Genomic DNA, 23,523 nt, shown 5'->3' with positions numbered 1-23,523 from the left:
TGGGCATCAATATTCAGCTTGCTAGGGGAGACTGGTGTTGTCTGTAGGAAGAATAAAATTAGTGACTAATGAATTTTTCTTGTGTGGAGAGACTGGTACTACCTGAATATATGGAGGTTAATCAAGGAAGATATTGAAATAAATAAACAAAAAATAGTGTACAATCATCACCACTGTGTCACGGAATGAATGGGACAAATGATATGCTGGATTTTTTTCAAATTTGAAGTGGTTGATTATTACATTTAATGGCACACTTGTTTCACCTTGTTACTAGGTTTTATGGAGAAATACTTTTAATAGGAAATAAGTATATAGCAAACATTCTGTAACTTGAATTTGTCTAGTTTTGATTTGAAATGTAGCTTGTATAAGCTCCTGTTGATAGGTATGAAAGCAGATATTTATTTTCCATTTGTTTGATGAAATCAGTGGACTTGAGGAATGTGCTTCAGGCCAAAACGTGACCAATCATGTCCAAGCCAAGTGAAAACATGATTGGGGGTCCCTGCTGCATTAGAGATAGTGTTTCTCACTTATTTGCTTTTTGTTTTCCATGTGAGAGCTTGCAGAGGGGCCCGTCTTGTTAACTTCTTGACAGGACTTTTGCCTGGTCCCTCTGTGGGATGAAGATACACATCTGGCCCAATTCCCATTAGCTAATGGGAGAAAAAGAAATGCTGTCTTTGGGTGTCAGCCCTGATAATTCAGGTTCTGAGGGTCTGTCTGAACTCAGTAGTTACCTTCCCAGTTCTGGATCTCTGGGGCAAGGATCTTCCCATGGAAGCAATCATCTGCTTTGGCTGGCACTCAGCTTGTACTGAATTGCATAAGACCAGCAGGGAGAGTGGGAGAGCTGTGAAAATCTACTTACACAGGAGGTAATATTTCCTTTCTCCTTTCCTTGTGAAAGGAAATATTGTCCTCTCTTTGCAAGCATCTTGAAAAGCCTTGGGAAAGGCCTTGCAAATGTTGGCTTTGTCTTCTGTGTTTAGGAGCAGGAAAAAGGAGTGGAAGGAAGCTGTCCTGTGCTCTGACTGTTGGAGGGGAAACACAGCTTATAAATAATGGAACACTGGGCACTTGCATAAGGTGTGACATAAACATCTTTCTCTGCCTATCTTGCAGGTGAACAGCATTGTGGATTTTTGTTTTACTCCTAAGGAAAAACAGGGGGAAAGACCTGTAGAGGTGCCAAGACTATAGTACAGCCTTCACACCTTGTGGCAAATAGTTATGGCTATAGACACTTCAGATTCCACAAAGGCTGTGTCATTTCTTGCTGGCATGTCGCACAGCTATCATTTCTCTGCTTGGGCAGGGCTGTCTCATCAATCAGTGCTTGTGCTGCTTGCCCAGACTGAGAAAAACATATTGTAATAATGACAATAATAATAGCAATCAAAATAAAAGGACTACTAGAGGAGCATGATGAGACCTCCTGTTGAGAATGCATTGTAAACATATTGACAAATGGAAATGTACTTCAGTCCTTTTAGTGCTCTGTTTCCTTGAATACATTTTGATGATATAGCATTGCCATGTGTTGTGTGGAGTGGAGAGTTGCTTCATGTTTTGTTCCATTTATGTGTGCTGTAATTATGAAGTGGAAATGGAATTTCAAGTTGTCTCTCACCTGGGGTATGAATCTTCTGCTCAGTGCAGCTGAATGCATACATGCTTGTTTTCACAGCGCCAACAAACAACTACATTAAAAGAGTGTTAGGGCTGTGAAATAAGTGTGGAGAGTAAGAGATGAGGAGTGAATCTCCAGCCCAGTGATGTGGGGTTTAAAGAATATCCAGCTACTGAACCACACTCGTCTGCTACTCAGCAGAAGTTTAATACTTAGGGGTATGTTTCTGTGATTATTTCATTACTTAAACAGATTTTCCCCGATATTTAAAGTCCTATATCAGCTGATAGTGGTGGGCTGGTGCTTCTCTGGATATTCTATGCTTTCTTACTCTTTGAAATAACCGAAAGCAAATACCCTTATGAAACGACAAGGGTGTGTAAGCAGTAGCTGCCATGCACAAGAAACACTTGTAAATTTATTCATGTGAGCTTGTACTTGATATGTATTTACATTGTATAGTTATTTACAGCTAATCAGTTTATGTAATTTGCTGTTGTCAACCATATATTTGTATGTAAAGAAATACTGACCATAGTTTAGGTTTTTTTCAATAGATTGTATTGTGAAAGGAACCTGAATATGAAGAACTTGGCCTTCAAAACAGCTACTTGAAAATGTGGTGATTTTTATCCAAGAAATTTAAATTTAAAGTAACCTTTAAAGTACCTTTCTAGTTAATGCAGCTGTCAGATTTTTGTCTGGGGCTGTTGCTGTTCACCACATGTGTGGTATTGTGTGTACAGCTCCAATGGTGTTTGGAAGATCCTGATTTAAGAAAATTGAATTAAGTACCTGCCCTCTCTTGTGAGGCTACTAGTGTCAATTGTTGTATTTCTATCATAAGGAAGTCTTTCAAGTACCATTTCACAAATGGAAAGATAGTATAGCATTGTAAATTAGGCATGTTTTGACAACTGCTTTTGGGTTTGCAGAATTAATTTTGAGGCTTGGCAAGGCTTTTCTTTGCATTTTGAATGCTTATCCTTTTCATGTATTCTGTGTGCTGAAGAGCACAGTTGTTCCTAGAAGTTAATGAAATTTAAATAAGTACAAATGCAGTAGGATTTTTCTAGTTAATTTTTCCAATTCTACTTCAAGATAAAGTATATCAAAATTCAGGATATTTGTTCATTATATATTTTAGCTATCTGAGCCTCAAATATCTTGGTATTTCATAATGAAATACAATTTTTTGAATCGGGCTTTTTCATCTCATCTTTTTGGTCTCTAAGAACATGAATTTTGCTTTCCTTTTGTAATTATTTCCTGTTTTTGTGTGTGTGTCTGAACTCTCATCTATTCCATAGAGCTGAAGCACTTAATAACTGGTGCCTGAAAAAGATTTGGAGTGAGTGCTGCTAGATCTAGCAAACTATGTTCATTTGCTGTAAGGACTAATCAGTTTTATGATCACTTTGTCAGCTGTTGAAAATATGATGCTATGGTTTGCAAAGTAAATTTAAATAAGGCTATACAATAAATTCTCCTATAATGCTTCTGAATCAGGCACAATTCTCAGATTCTAGAGTCAGAAACTAAAACTGTAGGGAGACATTTCTGCTTGAGCCTCTCCCTTTCACAAATGAAAGCTGTTCCATACAAAAGTTGTACTTCTGAAGTCTGAGCTTTGTTAGACTAACTTTTGCCTGAAATAAAAAAAAATCTCTCCTTTACATAGCATGCTCCTGCCCCCATCTTAATTGTTGCCAACTGATTTTATTTATTTTGTTTTTTGGGAGGGCCAGTGTCATGTTCAGTCCCTTCAAAATAGAGAGATTTCCTCTGATCAAATGTGTTGGGTTCTACCATTTGTGTCTTTGGCTACTCTCAGCTTCTCTGCTGATTTGGAACTTAAACCAGATACATAATTAACCACTAATGAGGTATGACTAAGAGTTGCATGCCTTACCCCACTAATAATGTATGACTAAGCATTGTGTGTTTATTGGTGTTCATCTAATTACAAATTTGATATTGATCATTGGAGTATTTGATGAATATTGTACTGTTTGGGATAGCCATTTAAGGAGACTGTTGTTCTCAAAGCTGATTGTGAAAGATTGTTTTAAAGTAAGGACATTTGTTTCTGTACTTGTGCAATTTATATAAGGTGAATAAATTCCTAAAGGGAAGGCATAGATCAAACCTGCTTTTGGCCATCGATCCAAAGCTCTGACTACCGTTTATTTTTTGTCTGCCAGCACTAAGATTACAAAACAAAATGAAAGAAACCCAACAACTTTTCAAAGAGGGGTTAGAACCTGAAATAGAGCAGGGGAGGTGTTCTGTTGTGAAAAAGCTCCGAATAAAACATTAGAGGTGTTCCTCTGGTCTTCAATACAGATTTGAAGCTAGAAGTCAGGTTTATGCTGTTCTGAGACTGAATTCCAGCCTAGAGAGGAAACATACAAATATTTCTGGTTGTGGTGGAGATACTAGTAACTGAATTCATGCTATGCAGCATGATACAGAGGACTCAGAACTTTGGTTTTGGCATCTGTAAAATATGATGCTGGTCATTTTTCTGCCTGCCATGGTTCTACACTTTGATGCTTTGCAGGGTTTGGAACAATACCAGTTTTCATATGAAATATTTTTGATGGTGGTGGTTTCCCTCTACTGTGCCTTTGCTTCATTGGTGTTTGTTTTTCCTGGAGGTGTTTAGTGACAACTCCAGCAAAGAGACTTCTCAGCAAGAAAACTTGACATGGTACAATGTCTGTTGGAGAATTTTGCTCAGACATGGCTTGAAGAAAAACAAAGAGGCCATGAAAATATACAGCTGATGGAAAAGTAAAAGGCAGCTGTAAGCAGCAGTTCCCAAGCCTGTTTCTGTAAATAATAAGGTTCTCAGGCACATTTCCATAAACAGCAGAGTTCTCAGGCCGTTTTTTCATAACAGGTAAACATTCTGTCCTTGGCTGTTTTGGGAAAGCAAAAGAGACAAACATGGAGGCCTTGAGAACCTTTCAGGGTGAGAACCATTTTTTGTATCTTGGTTTCAATAACAAACCACAGTTATTGAAAACAAAAGGAGGGGTTGGTGTGTAATCTGTGGCCAATAATGAGCTCGGGTTTTGTAATATGTATAAGCTTAATTAACACCACTATAAAAGTGTGTAAGTGGGATCAATAAATCGGAGTTCGATGCTGATCAAAGGATGGGTCGTGTCCCTTTGCTTCCACAAATGTCCCTGTTTAACTGGTTCCTGTGAGAGCATTTCAAGGTGTCACAGACATATTTTATGAAAAATCCTTTCCTTAGGATTTTTTTCTCCTAAGAAGCCGAGAGGCCTCAGGAACAAAATGTAAACAATGGTTATCTGCTGCTGTGGAATGCAACAGGTGGATCTGTGATTGGTCTTATGTGGTTGTTTCTAATTAATGGCCAGTCACAGACCAGCTGTCTCGGACTCTCTAGTCAGTCACAAAATTTTATTATCATTCCATTCCTTTCTATTCCTTTGCTAGCCTTCTGATGAAATCCTTTCTTCTATTCTTTTAGTATAGTTTTAATATAATATATATCATAAAATAATAAATCAAGTCTTCTGAAACATGGAGTCAACATTCTTGTCTCTTCCCTCATCCTGGGACCCCTGTGAACACCATCACATCCAGGGGCCCTGGCATAGGTACTTTGCAGTTGAAAATAAATGGATGATGGAGTAGAGTATTCATTTGGAGGCTGGTTACTGGGGTAACTAGTCAGCATAACAAGGAGTCCATGACATTGGTGAGTTTATATCCTTCTGGTATATATAAGACAAGTAAGAATATTTCTGATTATTCAATAATTTGACTTAAGAAATCAAAATAAATTAAGAGTAGCTAATTCCTAAGATGGACTTTTGGATGATTGATAAAACCAAACATTATTCACAGTCTCAAAGGTGCATCTTTATACATTTGCTTGATGAGAGCAATAATCATCTTAAATTTGGGAGCAGGCCAGCAGCAGTGCTGTGCTCAGTCCATGGGATGATGGGCTCCTCATCTCCCATGCATGAGCAGCCAGCCATCCATCATGGCCATGTGAGGCCTGCTGCCTTTCAGGGAGCCATGGGTAGCAGCTGCAGTGAAAGGCAGTAGGAAACCAGACTCATTTCCTTAGATGTTACTGAAAAGGAAGATCCAGATCTGTGGCTGATGGGTGGAAAATCACCCTGTTCCACCTGTGACATCCCAGCCTCACCTCTGTTTGGCTGGGTGAGCATGGTGGCATCACTGCCTGGCTCACAGCAGGGTCTGGGAGAGAGCTCTGTGTGGTTCTGCCTGTGGCTTCCAGAGGGGCCTTGGATCTGATTCCTTTTTTGTTTTGTCCAGGGGCACTGATGAATCCTATGACCAGATCTGCCTCTTGTTCCCAGACCCTGGGACCTGGCTCTGAGGCCACCAGGGCTGCTGGTGAGCAGCTGGCTCTTTGCTGCTGCCTGGCACTGGCTGACTCGGGTACCAAAGATACTGTGGGTCTTTGTCAGTGCTTTGCTGAGGAATCAACAGTGTTTGTTTTGCCTGTTTGCTTGTCTAAGGTGTTAGCTCTAGAGGGGAAATAATGTTAGTATTTCTGGTAGCTTGTGACAGAAAATATCTCCTTGATATCTTGCTTGCAGAGCATAATGAAACAATGCTATGATGGCCCAAGACCTTTAGTAGTATAATAACTGTGGTTTTCTGCACAGTGGGATCTAAAACATGATATATATGCCATTTCTTTTGACAGACATGCAGCACTTGAAAAAAATGTGTTTTCAACTATGGAATGCTTCTTAAAAAAACCTGAAATGTGCTGGTGGTGTGAAAGATTTTTAGCAAGACGTTAATGAAATATAGTGAAGGTGGGTACCAGCCAGGCCAGCCAGAAAGGTATTTGCAACAGTTCTACATGTAAAACAACATGAAGCATATGCAATGCTTTCCTTTGTGATGGGAGGGGAGAAGGTGACAGCCACCAAGCAAGAGATGCAGTGGAAACAGTGGTTTGTCTTGGGGTCATCATGCTGCAGGACTGTTTCAGAGGTGCTGGAGCAAGGCTGGGAATGGCTTGGATTTGTTCTGCTGTATGAAAGCATGGAGAAATTACAATCCTGAAAAATCAGGACTGGTGGAAACTTCTTTTTATTTTTCCTTTTTCTATGACAATTTTAAAATTAGGGAGGAATTGTACAAATTTTATTCATGTTACCCGCATTAACACAATATCTCACCCTTTAGTGAAGTCTCCTGTATGCATCTCCTGAGTGGAGAAGAGAAGAATGGCTACATTTATGTGTTGCAGCAAAATGGGAAACTAAATTGATGGAGGTCAGTGGTAGAAGCTTTTGTGTATCATGGAAGCATAAAAACCACTTGAGTTCTGTGAACAACTCAACTTGATTCCTATTGGGATGCTCTTCAGAGTTAGTGGATTCCTTTGTGTTTTGTTCTCGTGTGGAAGAGGGGAGATGCTTGTGGCAGTGACCAAAGCTAATGTGCTAAAAATGGAAAGTCTTGGGAAGGGTGAATTTGTGGACAGTAGTCACAATCTTTTTTAACTGCCTATACCACATTGCCTTCCTGCTTCCCTCTTTTCAGAGTACTGGATTGTGTTGCTAGTTTTTCTGTACCAGTACTGCTTGTACATTACATACTTTTTTTTTTGCCCTCTATTCTTGCTTCCAAACACTTATCCTTCTGTCCTGATCTGCACAAGACACATAGGCACTTGCAGCTTATTGTGCTCCTACTTTGTGTTTAAAAGGCCTTAGTCTGAATCTAAGCTAATTTTTCTCCCACATAAATAACCTAAAGGTACAGGTAATGAAATGATCATGTAAATATAAGACACCCTAATTTAGCAGAGCCACTAAATCTACTTCATCAACTATTTACTAGTATATTAAGAACGCACATACATAAAAATAGACTGAAGTCTCGGGTAAGTCTCTGCCCATATTTTTCCTAATACAAATATTTTGATAGAAAAGTGGTCTAAAGTGTTAGGTTGGCTGATAACCTTTTTCTTAAGGGCATGGGAAAATTGTACAACCTAATTGTTATGCCTATAGGTGTATTTTAGCTCCCATACTTCTTCATAAATGTACCATGCTAACTTAAGTCAATAAATGAACTCAGATGAAACTTATTAAAATCTAACTCTGTTCACATCATTAATTGCATGATATTTTATATCCCTAGAACAAGCATCTCTACTGTAAAAGAACCTGCCCACAAGGTCATCTGTCCTTGCATAGTTATGGATTATAAATCTGGCCCAAGTATTTATGCTGATAGTCATTTTTGTTCTTCTCTTGCTCGTAGTTCATAATATTTTTTAAATAATGGAATTATGGAACTTATTTTATCCCAATATGAGCATTTGAGTTATTTACAAGCTGAGAGCTGTTGCCTGGTACTATTAATGTAGATTTTTGAAATAAAGGAATGAAATGCTACAGTTTAGTGTGTGCATAGAAACAGTGTGAATATAAGTAGAAGTAAGTGAATTCTGGAAGTAATTACTTTCAAACATTGGCATTCACACCCAGTGTATTGATCTGTGTTAATGTGATTATCTCTAGGCAGTGTCTAAGTACTGCAGCTCCCTTCTGTGAAATCTCTACGTTTTTCCTTGTTGTGCAAGCAGATGAGGCCCCTCTTGTAATTTCACTCTGTGTCTTGTTCCAGAGATGGGGGCTCTGCCTTGTTGTCTGGTGGCTTGCTGAGTGTATTCATGCTCTGCTTGTACTCCTCTAGGATGGGAAAGTGCAGTTTTAGCTGGCTGTGTCAGTGATGCCTGTTTCTTTGTTCACTTGTTGCTGAGGTCTTCTGCACTGACTTGTGTCTGTGCTCTTTGCAAGATCCTTTGTGGCTTTAGATGTTACAGTTCCTTCCTCATTCACTACTGATAATGTTGCCTTTTCCCTATAATCAGTGATGTGTCCGGCTTAAAACATTTTCTTCATTATTTTGCTTCCTGTCAAGCCAGGTAAGAAATCCTAGCAAATATCTCTAAATATACCTGTTCCTCTCCCTATTAAGGCTCTGTTATGTTAAGGCCTGAACACATCTTGGCTGGACTGCTTATGGTCTAAACCATTTCTCTTCCATTCGCAGAAAAGACACTTCAATGTGACAAGAAAGAGCATGGAAAGGCTGGGAGCAGGGGCTGGATTTATGGCTGGGGATGGGATTTATCTGGCCAAGGACCACAGCTCCTCCTGCTGCTGCATGGGGTCTCATGGCTTTACTGGCTGTCCTGTATGTAAGCCACATATTCTCGTGGACTGCAAATATAATTCCTAGGCTTTTGGGACAGATGCTATCATCTGAGTGTTTCTGCAGTCTCTGGCACAAATGTAGGATTGTTACAGTAGAAAGAGTATATAATTGTCAATGGATTTTATAGACAGTGCTTTATCTAGTTAAAGTTCTTTAACTAGAGCTTTAGCTGAAAGAAAATAGAAATACAAAGCTGAAAGAGAATTGAAAATGTTATTTATTTAAGAAAAATAAATTTTAGTGTGGACTTTTTTAAACTAGTGCATTATGTTGTGTGTTCTTTCCATATGTTATTTTTATTCTCACTTATAATGTTTGGAATTAAACTAGACAGTAAACTCTCCAAAGCACAATTGTTTTCCCAAATGTATTTGTCTTGCAAGTAGCAGGCTTTCATCTTAAGAGAGCAGCTTCTTGCATAGAATAATAAAAAGCAATAGCAGTTGCTTTTGTTTGGAAGTAAAGCTGAAAATGATGTGGACTTTACAGAAAAAGTGTAAAAACAGTAGACTTTGTTTATGATCTCCCTTCCCCTGTGCTAGCTTAAGCTCTAAGCTACAAGTATAGTTGTGGTCTGTGGATATACTGCTTTAAAACAGATACAAGATCACATCCTGATGCATCTGTTCAAAGATTGTTGTAATCATTAGTGGTTACAGTTGTAGATTATTTTAGTAAGAGTTTTCATCTACTTTACTTGGATTCTCTATTTTAGTACTGATAACGTTGCCGCAAGCTTACATCACAAATGTGACTCTGTCTTTTATGTGATTGTCTCTGAGATTGTACATAGGTCCTGTTGAGGGAAAAATAATTTTTATGTGTATTAAAAGATTTATTACATGAGTAGAGTCTGTGTGTGTGTGTTGGGCAGATTTTTAAAGTGTGATCTTCATTTTCTGTGGCTCTGCAACCTGATATGGACTTTGTAGTTTTCTCCAGTATTTCTTTTAAGTTAATCATAGGTCTGCAGCTCTTTGCTACAAGGATGTTCTTAAAGCTGTGATTTGTATTTTATTCAGGAATAGCATTGCTAAAGTACTTGCTTCTTCTCTGTTTTGTGACCCATTGTTATTCATACATTCTTTTCTCTGTTCTAATTTTAAAACCGTCTGTGTTCCAATTTAGCTGAAGTGTTCAATGTATTCCTTTTTATGTTACTTAAAAGTTTTTGTATTTCTTAGTGGCTTAGTGGTTTGATTTCAGAAAGAGATCTGATGGAGCCAGCTGGCTGAGAAATGGATTTCTTCATTTCACAGGAGAACTTCCCTACATTTATTTTAGAAAAATGATCTCTTTTTTTCCCCAGCACCCCGATTTGAAATGGAAATGAAGTTCCAAATGTTCTGTGGAATTCAGTTTGTGAAAAAAGTATATTTCAGATGTATCAAGCTAAAAAAACCTCCAAACCAAAACTCTGATACTGTTTTAATGATTGATTTAACATTTTACTTGAGATATTTTCAACGACCAACATGCTAATGTTTGGTCTCTTTAATCCGATTTTGTTTTCACTGCTCAAAAAAGTGTGGAGGAAAAGAGTAAGTACCTTTACAAACAATTAAGTACAGGAGACTCTCCAGCCACAGTGTGAGAATACATAAAAAGGAAATAAAACATCTGTTGAACATTGCTTTAGCTAAAAAACCATGTTTTGGTAAGAATTGTTGTCCTTGTGTAGCTGGTAACAAATGTGAGAGTCTGTGCCTATCCCTGTGTCATTTCAGCCATTGCTGCTCAGCATTCAAAAGCCTGACAACAATTGTGTGAGTTGTATAGGCACAACAGAGAGTGTTTTGTCCAAGTAAATTTGCTGGGTATTTACCTGATTCATGGATAGTTTTTTAAAAATGCTTTGGGTCCTCTGTGCTGTAGCCTGGCTCCCATGGGTAGAGCTGTGGGCTTGAAACATGTTGAAGTTAAAGACTGTCTCATCTCGCAGGATAAACTTTCATACCATGTGTGGTGTGGGTCCTGGGGCTAAGCAAAAGGGTAGAGGGCTGTCTCTCACAACAGTATTTCTTTATCATAGAAAGACAAAAATATCCTGTTACACCCTTAAATGTCTTTCTTGGCTGTAGCCATGCAGTGTGTCCTCAGTACAGCAAGTTTTTGTGCTGCCACACGTAATTGTGAACAGCAAATTCCTGTGATCTGTTACTGCTGCATTTAGCAGTAACAGTACTTTTAAATCAAATGACTTCTGAGTGGTTATCTTGATTAAAGCACTTGAATGAATAAATAATTCAGTGGACTTAATAGTAAGGAAAGAAATAGATCAAGTGGAGCTGTAATTCTTGAGAAAATATATATTCCTCAACTTTTAACTTTATGGATTTTTAAAAAATATATTTAATCACAATGTTTTTTGGGTTTTTTTCATTTTTTGCAGTGTTTTTGTTTAGTGCACTAAAATATAGTTTGATCTGTTGCTATGGTATTTAATAGGCAATTCTGATATTTAGCCTACAGTATCTTTCCATAATGTACAGACTAATGAAGATTTGCAAGCATTCATTTCTTCTGTGTTTTCTCTAGAAAATGAGTATGAAAATTAGAGCTTAAACTTTGTAGCTATTTGTGCTGGTTTAACATGGAGGAAGATGAAAATTAAGGTGTTTAATGCTGAACCACCAGTATGTTTTAATTTTCACTCCTGAGAAGTTGTCTTGCAGACTCTTGTACAACAGCAAAGAAGGGACAAAATCACAGACTGGGTAGGTTGGAAAGGGCCGCAATGGGTCCATCTGGTCCAACCTCCCTGCTCATGCAGAGTCATCCCAGAGCACAGGGTTGTGTCCAGACAGGTCTGGAATATCTCCAGTGAGGGGACTCCACAATCTATCTGGGCAACCTGTTCCAGTGCTCAGTCACCTGCAGAGTAAAGAACTTCAGAGTATTTCAGAGAAGGACAGTTCAAAGTGGGGATTAGATGGATCAGCTAAGGTCTGGTGATGGGCATGTTCAGCTAGTGAATAAAGGGAGGAAGCATCAGCTTTGAGTTCTCTCAATGAAGAATGTGGGGTACGTTGTTTCCTGCCTTGAGAGATAAACTCTGCAATTAAAAATACATGTTCAAGCAATCAAAGAAAGAGAGTAGCAGGTTCCTCCCCTCCCACCTCCCACAGAAATATATGATCTTATTTGACTGACTACTAAGGTAAGGGACGTATTCCTCATTCTCCACTGAAATGAACAACTTAGGGAATGTCTAACTTGTTCAGAGATGTGACAGAAAGGAAAAAAGAAAGGATTTATCCAAAAATTGGAGCACTCCTCCCCCTTATAATTGTGCCTTTAGCTAGAGCAAAAACTATTTTGAAGTACCAGTGAATTTTGGAGTACAACACCAAATTTAAACAGAAAACAACAACTCAGCAACCTATTCCCTTTCCTCAAACTATACCAGTTTTTAATTACTCTACTCTGTAGCAGACAATAAATAGCTGCTGAAGATAAACAACATTTTTTTATTGAATTTTGCCCTGACAAACAAATTGCTCCCTTGGAATCCAACCAGGTCCTGGGATGAAGATAACTCTTTACAAGAGAAAATTGTGCTTGCTACACAATAAAGATGTGATATAATAGACAATTAATACCTGGTCAGTCTAAATTGCTGACAAGAGCAGGGTGCAATCAAATAAAATGAAAGCACTAGAGGGTGAAACAAGTGAGAGGAGTTAACATTGAATTTTGTACATATAAGTCTTAACTCTAAATACAAATTATAGAGGAATTAAAATAGCTTGATGTGTAGAAGAGTCAGATGACAAGACTGATTCCAACCTTTCTCCTGAAAAAATCCAGTGAGTGCTTTTAGCATAGGGCATTTATGGATTGGTGATGTGTGGGTGGGAGAGGAAAACAAGCCTGACTCATGGTAGCAAGAATGTAGATTATGTATGTGGATTTTGTGTGTTGCCATAAAAGAAGAAATCAAATGTCAGCTTGAATGAAAAGATCATGGTTTTAACTTCTGTTATCCCTCGTGATGCTATTTGTAAAAAAATTTGATGGCCGTGATAGAAAGCTGCCTCTGCAGTAGCTCCTCTCTGTTAATTCAGGGATCTGGCTGCTTGACTAAGATGTAGAAGACTTAGGTTTAATTCCTCTCTAGTCTGAGAGCATTATTTCAACTTTGTTGCTCAGGACAGTGCTGTAGGCACTGATCTAGATGTATGTTGAACTGGATTATTTTCTCATTTGCTATGATTAACATTAGAGTCTTCATTTAGCCATTTCAGTATGAGCTGGTGGGGACAAACCCGTTGTCGCTAACCCAGGTGTAAGTTTCATCCTTTGACCTAATGGAGTGGTCCCCAAGGTGGAGCTGGAGGAGGGACATTCAGTCTGTTCTCCTGTGCACTGGGTAAATGCCCTAACAGCTCTGGGGATGGAGTGGGGTGAGAACACAGTCTTGCTAAAACCACGATGGCAGCACAACTGATTTTATCATCTGCTTATTATTATTATCTCTTTGCCATATCTGTGAAGATGCCCAAGAGGGGAAGCAAATATTTGTTCAACAGGGCACAAGAATGCTTTAATTCTCAGCTTTGATAATGACCATGAAATATCCATCTCGAGTGGATCCAAAATCATGTCCTTTTCTAGCTGATCCAACCACTGAGCTGGGAACTCCTCCTTGCACAAGGAGAGCTGTTCTGGCACATGTCCCTGCTTGGAGGGAGCCTGGGGCAGAAAGGTGTTCTTGTGCTGGGTGCTTGTAAATGATCTGAAGATGAGTGAAAATCGATGCAGCCTTGGCAAATTATGATTTGGGAGCTCATTATCTCTTTGTGAAACTCATTTTCCAGCCTACTGATTAGGCTTATAAAAGCACAGTTTTAATATGCCTCCCGCCCTGTTTTTAATTCCCTGGCTGACAGTAAAGAAAATTCTGACCAACTCTCAGGACAATTTATACTCTTCTTTTATCTTGATGGCATATTGATCCTGCTGCATGCTCCTTCTGCAAAATAATGAGCATGCATCTTAAATGCAGTTCATAGGGGTTGTGTAGTAAGCTTTTTTCTTTCTAGGGGCAGTTTGCTGCTTTTGTGTTCTGAGAGCAGGTGCAGCCTAGGAGGAATGGGTCAAGGCTCTTCTGTGGAAAAAACTTTCTGATCTCTGTTACTCTATTTTGCTCCTTTATTAGAGTTTCCTGACATTTAATGGTCTTATTGTTTTGAAGTTTTAATCTTGCATTTAATTATAGAAAATTGTCATAGTAACTGCAACAGTGAATGTATTTGGCTGGGAAAAATCTTATCAAAAATGATCTTAGAAATCTGCCCATGAATTGACTAAACTTGGGAAACTCTGCATTTATTTCACTAACACTGTACTTGCTTTTTTTTTTTTTTTCCTTTTTTTCTTGAAAATAAGTAGCTTAAATCCCCCCTGCCTCCAAATATAAGAGACTTCCAAGAGAACCTTCTGGTGTAATGTAAACCAGGCTCTAAAGCTGAAAAACCCACTTACGCCAAAGGAGGCACACGGAACCATTTGGCTTGGGGACCTTCACTGGTGTACTAAAGTACATAAAACTCTCATCCTACCTTACTTGGTGATTGCTTTCCTTCTTGGAGAAGCCCTGGGCTGTGGGTGCACACATGGTCTGCAGCAGTGCTTGGTGAGGCAGCCCCTCTGCCCAGCTCACTTTGGGCTCTCACTGAGCTGCAGCAGAAGCTGGGACTCTCTGCATGTAATTTTTCCCCATTGTGAGCAGGGCCTGACTCTCTGAAAAGGAAATAAAGGTCTCAGGATTTGTCACTGGAATAATGACAATTTTAGGCATATTTCTTTGCAATGCAAGCTAAACTACCTGTATTTTTCCAACAAATGATTATTGCCTCATTCACCCTACACTCTGGAGGCGAACAGGCTCGCAATCATGTGAATGAGGTAATCTTTCAGCAACTTAACACTAAACTTGAGAACAGATGAAATAAGGAAACCACTTAGAGGAAAATGACCTCTCTGTGATAGCCCTTTCTCAGAAATAGAAGATTTGCTGTTCAGCACCAGCAAGTGTGTAGGGAACCAGCTGAATGGGAGAATCTGTCCACTCCTCTAAGTACTTAATGGGACACTTATTTCCCTTTTCTAAAGAAAGGCTGGTGACATCTGCATTTAGTTGAAGAAGCTAATGGCAGAAGGAGACAAGGAAAAAGGCTATGCTGTAAAGCAAGAGGACCAGGTGAATATTCCTTTCAGGTCAAAAACACCCTTTCTTCTCATCTGAGGGATGAGGGGGCCTCTGCAGAAGAAGAAAATGCTTTAACTACTGAAAAACAAAGAATAATCTAGGACAGGAATAAAGACTGTGGGTTTGGATGGGAGGTGGAAATATGTTCATAAAGGAGGGTGCCTCAGTTGTTACATACAAGTGTGCAGTGTTCAGGATTCATCTAATGCTACCAAAGAGTGTGCATATTTGGAAATTGTAGCCTTAAAAACAAACTTGGGTCTTGTGTATGAAAAGCGTAACTCTCTATAACTGGAGATAAGATAGCAAATGGTAATGTGGTGATTTTTTTTTTAAATTTTAATTTTTTTTTTGATTTGGGACAAACCAAAAATTTTCTGTATAATCCAAAAGGAAGTTGAATTCCAGATTTATTTTCACACTGAGGTGTCAAGTCTGTAATTGTCAACACGAAAACTCTTTTTCAAAACAGCTGCAGGTGAGCTAAGGTAATCTACGGTGTTGATGTAGATTAGTTGTAGGTTCTGCCAGTAGGGGCTTAAAAATCTAAAACTAAAAAGCAGAGTTGTGAAATAAAAAGGAGTTTTCAATGTAGAAATGAGCTGGTTTAAATGCTGTTCTAAAGCATAGGTAGTATGTATTTATTACCACTGAGCAGGCAGGTTTGCGTAAATCCAGAGAAGCTGAAGGAGTCTTGTGTGTATTTTTTATTTCAATTCCCAAATTGTAACCACAGCCATTTCTAATTCACATTTACCTCTGCTAATACTGAAACATAGTGGTCTTTTGATGTATATTGTTGTGTGCTAGTAAAATTAACAGGGATTTGTCTTTCCCAGTTTTGTGGTCTGTACCCAAATGAAACTGATGCCAGGGTTATTCACAATCTGTTCGGGTCATGATTTTGCCTTTGGTAAAACTTTGCCTAAACTGGATTTGGGTTCTGTGATGTTTCAGTGCAGGTGTACTTTCATGATCATTTTTCTCACTTGTGCTCCCTGTTCTGCTAGTAGATTGCATTGGAGAGATTTAAATTACAATTGTTTTGGCAAGATAGAAAGTGAACTAGATGGTTTTGAGGTTGAATACTATTCAGTTAAAACTGGCGTGCACTTTCTCTAGATGCCAATAATGTAAACAGCCATGACAATTTTTAAGCCATATGTTTGTGTGAGTATATTTGATTACAACTAGGGAAGAATCTCTCATGCAGTATTGATTTTTTTACATTTTTTTTTCCTTGTGGTTACAGCACACATTGATTTGGTACAGTAAGAATTATATAAGTTGTTAATCCAGTTTAGCTGGGGTTTGAATTAGGTCTGATCTTTTAGAAAATAAACTTGGGTAGTAATGTGAATTGCTTATATCAGGGGGCTCAATGTGGACTTAATACTGAGAAATGCCTAGAAAAGCAAGTGTGTGTGTGTGGAGTTTAAGTGCAGATGAATACAGCTGTAAGAAACACAAAGCAACTGGAGGAGGAGTGGGGGCCTGTTTGGAGGATTAAAAAATTTCACTGTCAGAAGAACTTAACATGGATGATGATGTTGATGTCTTGGGAGAAAATCCATGAGAATACTCTCAAATAAAAGCCTATCCACAGATATATGTCCCAAAAATATGCCAAAATTTGACAGGTTATTTTATCAGAAAGATTTGGTTGTTTCTGTTTTGACAGCTGAGGTTGTTCTTTTAACTATCTTTTTTTTTTTTTTTTTAGACATATTTTAAACATTTGATGTTGACAAAAAGCACATTTTTTTAGAAAAATTACTTTTATAGTTGCGCATAAAAAAATCCTCTGTTTCTAAACAGTGGAGATGTGCTTTGGCTGAATTGTTCCATTAGAAGGTCATTTAAGCTGCAGAACTCATTTCATGGATGCTCCAGCAATCACTGTGCAGCTTCAGAGCCCATTTCCAAAAAACCCAGAATCCCTCTTCACAGAGCAAAGCATTTCACTTTTAAACTGAGAATGGGAATTTCATATGACTTATGACATTGAAGAATATTTTGTTTTGAAATAGCCTCTGTGCTTCACTGTAGCTGAGGTTTGTAGAATTTCATATTAACACTGAAATTCTGATGTGGTCTGTGTTTGGTAGAAGCAAGTTTAAGATAATTCCAGAGCTATCTATTAGAGGATAATAGTGATAAAACCTAGGAGTTTTTTTTATTGTGGTTAATAATAAAGGATTATCTCATCTATGTTGTTTTTATTACAATAATTGCAAATCTGGCAAAATATGTAGTTACATTGTGGGCAAAATAGCAGTGGAATTTGGCTTGCATGCGGGCTGGTTCAAATCTTTGGACATAATCTTTTATCTGAAATTTGTTCTTCTCCATTGAGTTTTTCTATTCTCTTGCAGTTTCTTTGTCTCTTCACAGGTATTTAGATATGGGTAGCAAGGTGTGGGGGCTTTTATGTTCTGGAGAAGAGGGGAAAAGAAATGTTTTTGCTTATGTGTTATACCCTTCTATATGAAAAGAAAAAGTTCCTTAGAAGCCAATTAGATAAAATTAGTAAGCAAACTGTGTCCAAATCTCCTTGAAAATTATGGTTTAGAAGAATCAGCTTGTCTGATTTCTAATAATATATAAAATATGAGTGAGATGGGCAGAAGGATTTGTGGACTGGAGAAAGATTTTTAATTTGGAAATGAGCAAAATGTCTCTTTATGAGGTAAATTTGGAAAGCTTATTGTGATCTATTCACAGAACTCTAGTCTTATATTTGTTCTGGCCAGAATAGCTGTTGGAAATCATGCTGAAAACTTTCAAAATCATTGAATATTATACCAGGTGAAAATAGTTTTCCTTATGAATACACTCTTAGATTGGAGAATCAAATATTTGGGGGCACATTCTCTCAAGGGTTAATGGTGAAATAGTCAGGTTTTTTGTTTTGGTTTGGTTTTTTCCCTGTCAAAGGATTCAGGGATTTCCTTTTTTTAATGTAAAGAATACAGGAATAGCACATTATATAGCAGTGGAATTAATGAATTCTCCAAAGAGAAGCTAAAAAAGAAACTTGGATTTTTGAGGGCGTGTGGTACATCCTTTAGGTCACTTATAGGTACAGTGTTATAGCAGTGAAGGGCTTGTTTTTACTAAGAACAGGGATTTCTTGATTCATAGCTCTGTAAACAAGAGTAGTTAATAAATCATGAAACATGCTGGGCTGTTTTTCACCCTGCCTATGGGGTTTTAATAGATTGAGGGGAAACCAGCTGCCCTTCCAGGTGGCAAAAGCTGGTTGGGGTTGGGAACATCCAGGTAATCACTGTATCCTTGAGCAGGTAAAGGTGAGAGGTGCTTGTGAGCAGTGACTGCCGCAGGGAGCGTGCTGTGCTGCGCTGTGCCCTGCTGGGATGGAGGCAGTGGATGCAGCCTCTGGGGCTGTGCTGCCCAGCCAGCTTTTAACCCACTTTGCTCACACACCTGGGCAGGTGGAAGTGTGCTCACCTCTGCCAAGCTGCTCCCACAGCTTTTGGGGAGAGCTGTCTCCCAGGAGGAGCCTCAGCTCCTCCATGGACAGCTGCTGGTGAGCAGCTCCTTCAGTTAGGCTCTCATAATAAGGACCTGTCCTGCAGTCTTGTGCTTTGTCTCCTTAATTTGTTGAAAAACAGTCTGCAGCAAGGGAAAGGTGGGATGACACCTGTCAGGATTTCATTGTGTACATGCTCCTGCAGAGGGAGGAAACCCAGATGTTGCAGAAGCTGTGATTGCTGTCAGTGGAAGCAGAAATTGCGCTGTGATTTATGATGATTTGATGCTTCCAATAATCTCATCTGAAGACCAAAAGGCAAGAGATGGCTGTGTTATTGGACATGTCTTAAACGATAAAACAACATAAGTAGAGATTCTCATTTTTGGAAACCTACTCAAGGTTAGACTGTTCTTTAAATGCACTTGTTTGTGAAACTGATATTACACAGAGAAATGTTAGTTTGGATTTGTACGACACTTCAGCGTTAAGAGGAAAATCCGCTTTCCTCTGTCACTGCCCTGAGACTGGAGGATGATGAAGAGGAGGGGAGTCAGTGCATCATGTTGGTGCTGGTTCTGCCATGTCTGCTCTGTGGGGCCTGCCTGGGTTGCCATCAATGTATGCAATGTGCTCTGCAGCACTTGGATGTTTAAGAGGAGCTGGCCAAAGTGGAGGCACGGCAGAGGCAGGGCTTTTCTCTTCTAAAAACTGCCCCACATTCCAACAAATCCAAGCACCTCATAGCTGTCTCTATAATGCACTGTTTTCCCTGGCCAGAGGTGTAACAAAAGCTTCCAAGCATAGATGGTTACAATATAAACTGAAGGGAGGGGGCAGGAGGAGGAAGAAAGTCTAATGCCAGAAATGGGAGATAAGCATCCCCTCCCCTTTCCCCCCTAAATCCCAGAAATAGAGGAGTAGACATTATGAAGCAGGCTTAGTTTCTAGCAGCTTGATCTTTGCCTTTGTGTGCACTTGGCTTTGTGTGCATTGATGTCCTGTTGGTAATTATCCTTCTGTTGTCACCTGTATTCATGATGACACCCCTATATCACATTTTCATCACAGCGTGAAATGTCGCTCTTTTTGCTTTTGTTTTGTTTAGTACTATGAGTTTAGCCCAGAGCTGAAAAAAACCACAAAAGACACTTCTCACAACACACAATGGTACATTGATAACCTTGCAGTTTAGTTACTGATCCTATCTCAATGCTTCCATCTCTCTCCTTCCTCCCACCCCTCTTTTTAAGCAGACAAGGTTTTCCCTCAACAAGCTGATGACAGAATAATTTCTCCAGGTTGATTGTTCGCCCCACATGGTCCTCTGGATTTCTTCATACAAGTGGAAAAAAGCAGATCAAAAGCCTGCAAGAAAAAAACAGGCAAAGGATTGAAAAAAGGCACCATAAAGAGCCTACTCAGGTTTCATTCTGATGATGAACAGGCTTGTAAAGTATTCTGAGACCTGTCAAATTTTCCCATCTGAAATCCAGACCTATTTTAAAAAGAATTTTCATAATGAGTGTCTCTTTTCCTCCATCCACAGGCTCAGAGTATTTTCTGAAAAAGTTCTGCAGGGCAGAGGAGTTGAACAGTTGATCACATGCAGGAGCACGGGATAGATGGAGTACAGCTGACTCAACAGCTACAGGGGATTTGGGTAAGTGCCCACCATGTCAGCCAACTAGGACTTACTAAAATAGTGGTTAATATCACAGTATTCATTACTTTTAAGAGGAAATTTTTACTTTGTCACCCATCAGACAAATTAAACCTCACTAGGAAATCTCAGTGGTAGTTTGTTGGGGAAAAAGCATGCAGGGAATGGCTGATGCAAACATGAAGGCTTTAGTGTCCAACTGGGATTGACTTTTGCAAGTTAGCTTTTACCTAAGGGTACACAGACCAGACTTGTGCTATTAACGCTGGAGGAGGAAGGTTATAAGCCCTGTGCAATGTAGAGGCTATCAGTGTATGTCAAACCCCCTCATGTTGCTTTCAGGAGGGAAACAATCAATTACTTGAAGAAGGCAATTTTCCCCAACTTGTGGTGTCAGTCAGCCTGTTCCCACAGTCATTGCATTGATGGAGGAAAATTTTGATAAGCAGGACTTCTTATCTGGCTCCACTGCAGCTGAATGACAAGAGTTTGTTGATTGGAAGTGACATTGTTTCCGGTCACAAAGCTGGACATGGTAATTGCACCACCTTTGTTTATTTTTAAAGTAATCATAACAGCGATATATTCTTCAGCGAAGATCGCGGGGATTTGAAATCAAGTCTTGGGTTAAGCTGATGAACTGATACTGTCCAAATTGACATAGTTACTATAATTGCCTTGTGTACTGTGGGGGAAAGCCTTAAGAGCTGCAGGAGATAGGAATGCTGACCCTGCTTACATATTCTTGGTCAAAGAATGGTTTTACCAGTGCATGATGATTTGTTTTTTTTCTACTAGATCTTCAGCAGTACACCTCAGGCTTGTTTTACAGGTTGGCTCAAAAATTACTTCAAATCTTGTTTTAAGTCCCAGATGGCTACAACACGGACTTGAAACATGATGAAAGAAATAGCCATAAGCGAATCTCTTTTATTTCACAGTAGAAGCAGTTTTTCTTTTTTAAATATAAATTTGGGAACAGAATCTCTTTGATTTCATAGTTTATGAAATCTGTGGTATTACATGCTTTCTTTGACCAAGATATTGGCAGCATTATTTACTGCTAATTTGTTTAACTTCCAAGGATTGGATAAGGTTGTACTCTACTGCAGCATTATTCCACATCCTTCGTGCTTAGTTGTTGTTTCTAGAAGTGAGGAAATTGAACTAATCCTGATGGCATAAACTCTTGGTGCTTTTTGTCAGGCAAGTCTTATTTTACTGGTAACTTTTCAAACTGCAAACAGATGGCTGCAGTATAATCTACTTGCTAGTGACATCAAGCATTATTTTACTGAAGATTTATATTTATATCACTCTCTTCAAAATCATAAAAAGCGCAATTAAGTAGAATGATACTAGTTTAGATCTTTATCTGCCCATGTGATTGCAGGGCTCTGGGGTCAGGCAATAGGATTAAGTGCATCTCATCACTAGATCAGTGTGTTTGAATCCAGACCATGGCTGGAGGCTACTGAAGGCCAGTAGAATGTGATGACACTTCAGGGGCCTCTATCAGATGATTTGACAGTCTCTGTAAATTTGCTCTGTAAATTTGCTAGCTGGTGGAACCCCTATAATGATCAGTGGTCTGAGAAGGAATTAGACACTGAATGTGCATGTGTGGAGAATGTATTTAAGCTTAGGAACAGCCTCTTAGTTCCAGGTTTTAGGGGCAGTCTTTGTACACTACCTGTGCAGGGGACGTGTCACAGCTTTTATTTTTGTGTTTCAGTCCAAGGTGATCCTGGACTTGCTTTAGTCTCAGTGACTGTCAAATTGCAGTGTCTCCACTGAAAGTGAAGGAGAAACACAATGTAAACCAGCTTCAATAGAGCTAAATGATCCCATTTTTTTCCTCACTATTGGATTAATTAGACAGTGTCTTAAACACTGTAGTTCTGTTCATTACAGATACTTCTCTATGTGCTTGCCAGCCTGTAAGTGAATGTGGCCCAGCTGGTGTTTATCTGATGGCTCTTGTTTTGTAATCAGCTTGTTTATAGTATTTTGTGGCTGAAGTAAGATAAAGAAAATCCAACATGATTTTTATTTTAGTTTTATGATGTGAGTCAGAAGTGCAGTGACCTCAATAGGGAATCTATCAATGTTTTCGGTTGGTTTATGTTCCTGGTGTTTCAGTTGTATCCACTAAAGAGTTTAGCCACAAAATTAAAGAAAAGCAGAGCACAACAAGCCAAATTATGTGGATTTTAATGATTAAAAGGAGGACTTGATTTGTCAGGAACATCCAAACTTGAGCTAAAGTAATCTTTTCAGACTAGTCACTGCAATAGTCTCCAAATCTTATACTGAATTTCCTTTCTTTTTTTCTCAGGTATCTTGCTGATGTCAAAGTTTTTCTGATGTAGTAGACAATACTAAGCAGAGCTATGGTGAAAGTAATATGGAACAGTGTAGGGGGAAGATATCACCTATGAAGAATATTATTTCACTAATGGATGTAGTTGAAACGCTAGAATAAATTTGCTATTTAGCACAGAATAGCAGGAAAACAGACCTCAACACTTGCAAGTGAATAAATTTAAATAGACCTAGTAAGTCAAGATCTCTGGCTTGTTCAACAATAGTTGTTTAGATTTATTTATACTATTATAATTGTATTTTCTCAGTAGTCTGTTTTCTTGGAAGAAGGTATTATGCTGCTTTGTATAAATCTCCTGGAAATATTTCATAAAGGTGTAGTATTCACTTGATCACCATTCTCTTCTTACATTGTAAATATGCAGTTAACTCAGTTTCTTTTCAGACTAGATAAAAAAAAAAGTCAGTGCATCCAAGGATTGGTTGTAAAAATAAAGACATACACATATACTAAGATACAATATATAAAAGTTTATTAGGAATGTTTTGTAGTGTTAGAGGGTAGGTTTGTAATTTTTTAAGAGCTTTTTGGCAGTATGGTACACCAATTAAATTTCCCCAGTCATTAGGCAAGCAGAAAAACTGTCTCAGCTGGATTTTTGCCTATCTGAGGCTCTGAGATGAATCTCCAGATGGACCTGTGCTGCTGCCTCTCTCTAAACACACCTGGTCTTATAGATTCCAGAGCTGTAAGGCTTCTATTATTTACCCAACATATACATTTATTTCTCACTACAGTCATAAGAGACACAAAAAACACTGAGCTGTGAATTCTGGAAGCAGATGTAGGTTTTCAGCCTTTTGGTGTTCAGAAGGGTTTAGAATTATTTCATTTCAATTCATAAGAACATTATGTACTGCTTCCATAT

General features: G+C 38.7%; 1 protein-coding gene across 1 annotated transcript in view; it reads left to right on the top strand.

Moving 5' to 3' along the window:
• Positions 1-23,523, top strand: part of ZPLD1 (zona pellucida like domain containing 1) — a 72,977-nt gene that overhangs the window by 22,997 nt on the left and 26,457 nt on the right. The window contains exon 2 of the mRNA XM_074536068.1: positions 20,156-20,269. The gene's annotated coding sequence lies outside the window, so the exon portion shown is untranslated. The remainder of the gene's footprint in view (positions 1-20,155; positions 20,270-23,523) is intronic.

Source organism: Zonotrichia albicollis, chromosome 2, assembly GCF_047830755.1.
Source record: "Zonotrichia albicollis isolate bZonAlb1 chromosome 2, bZonAlb1.hap1, whole genome shotgun sequence".
NCBI lineage: Eukaryota > Metazoa > Chordata > Aves > Passeriformes > Passerellidae > Zonotrichia > Zonotrichia albicollis.
Note: the sequence above shows the minus strand (reverse complement) of the source record. Positions and strands in the feature narration are given on the sequence as shown.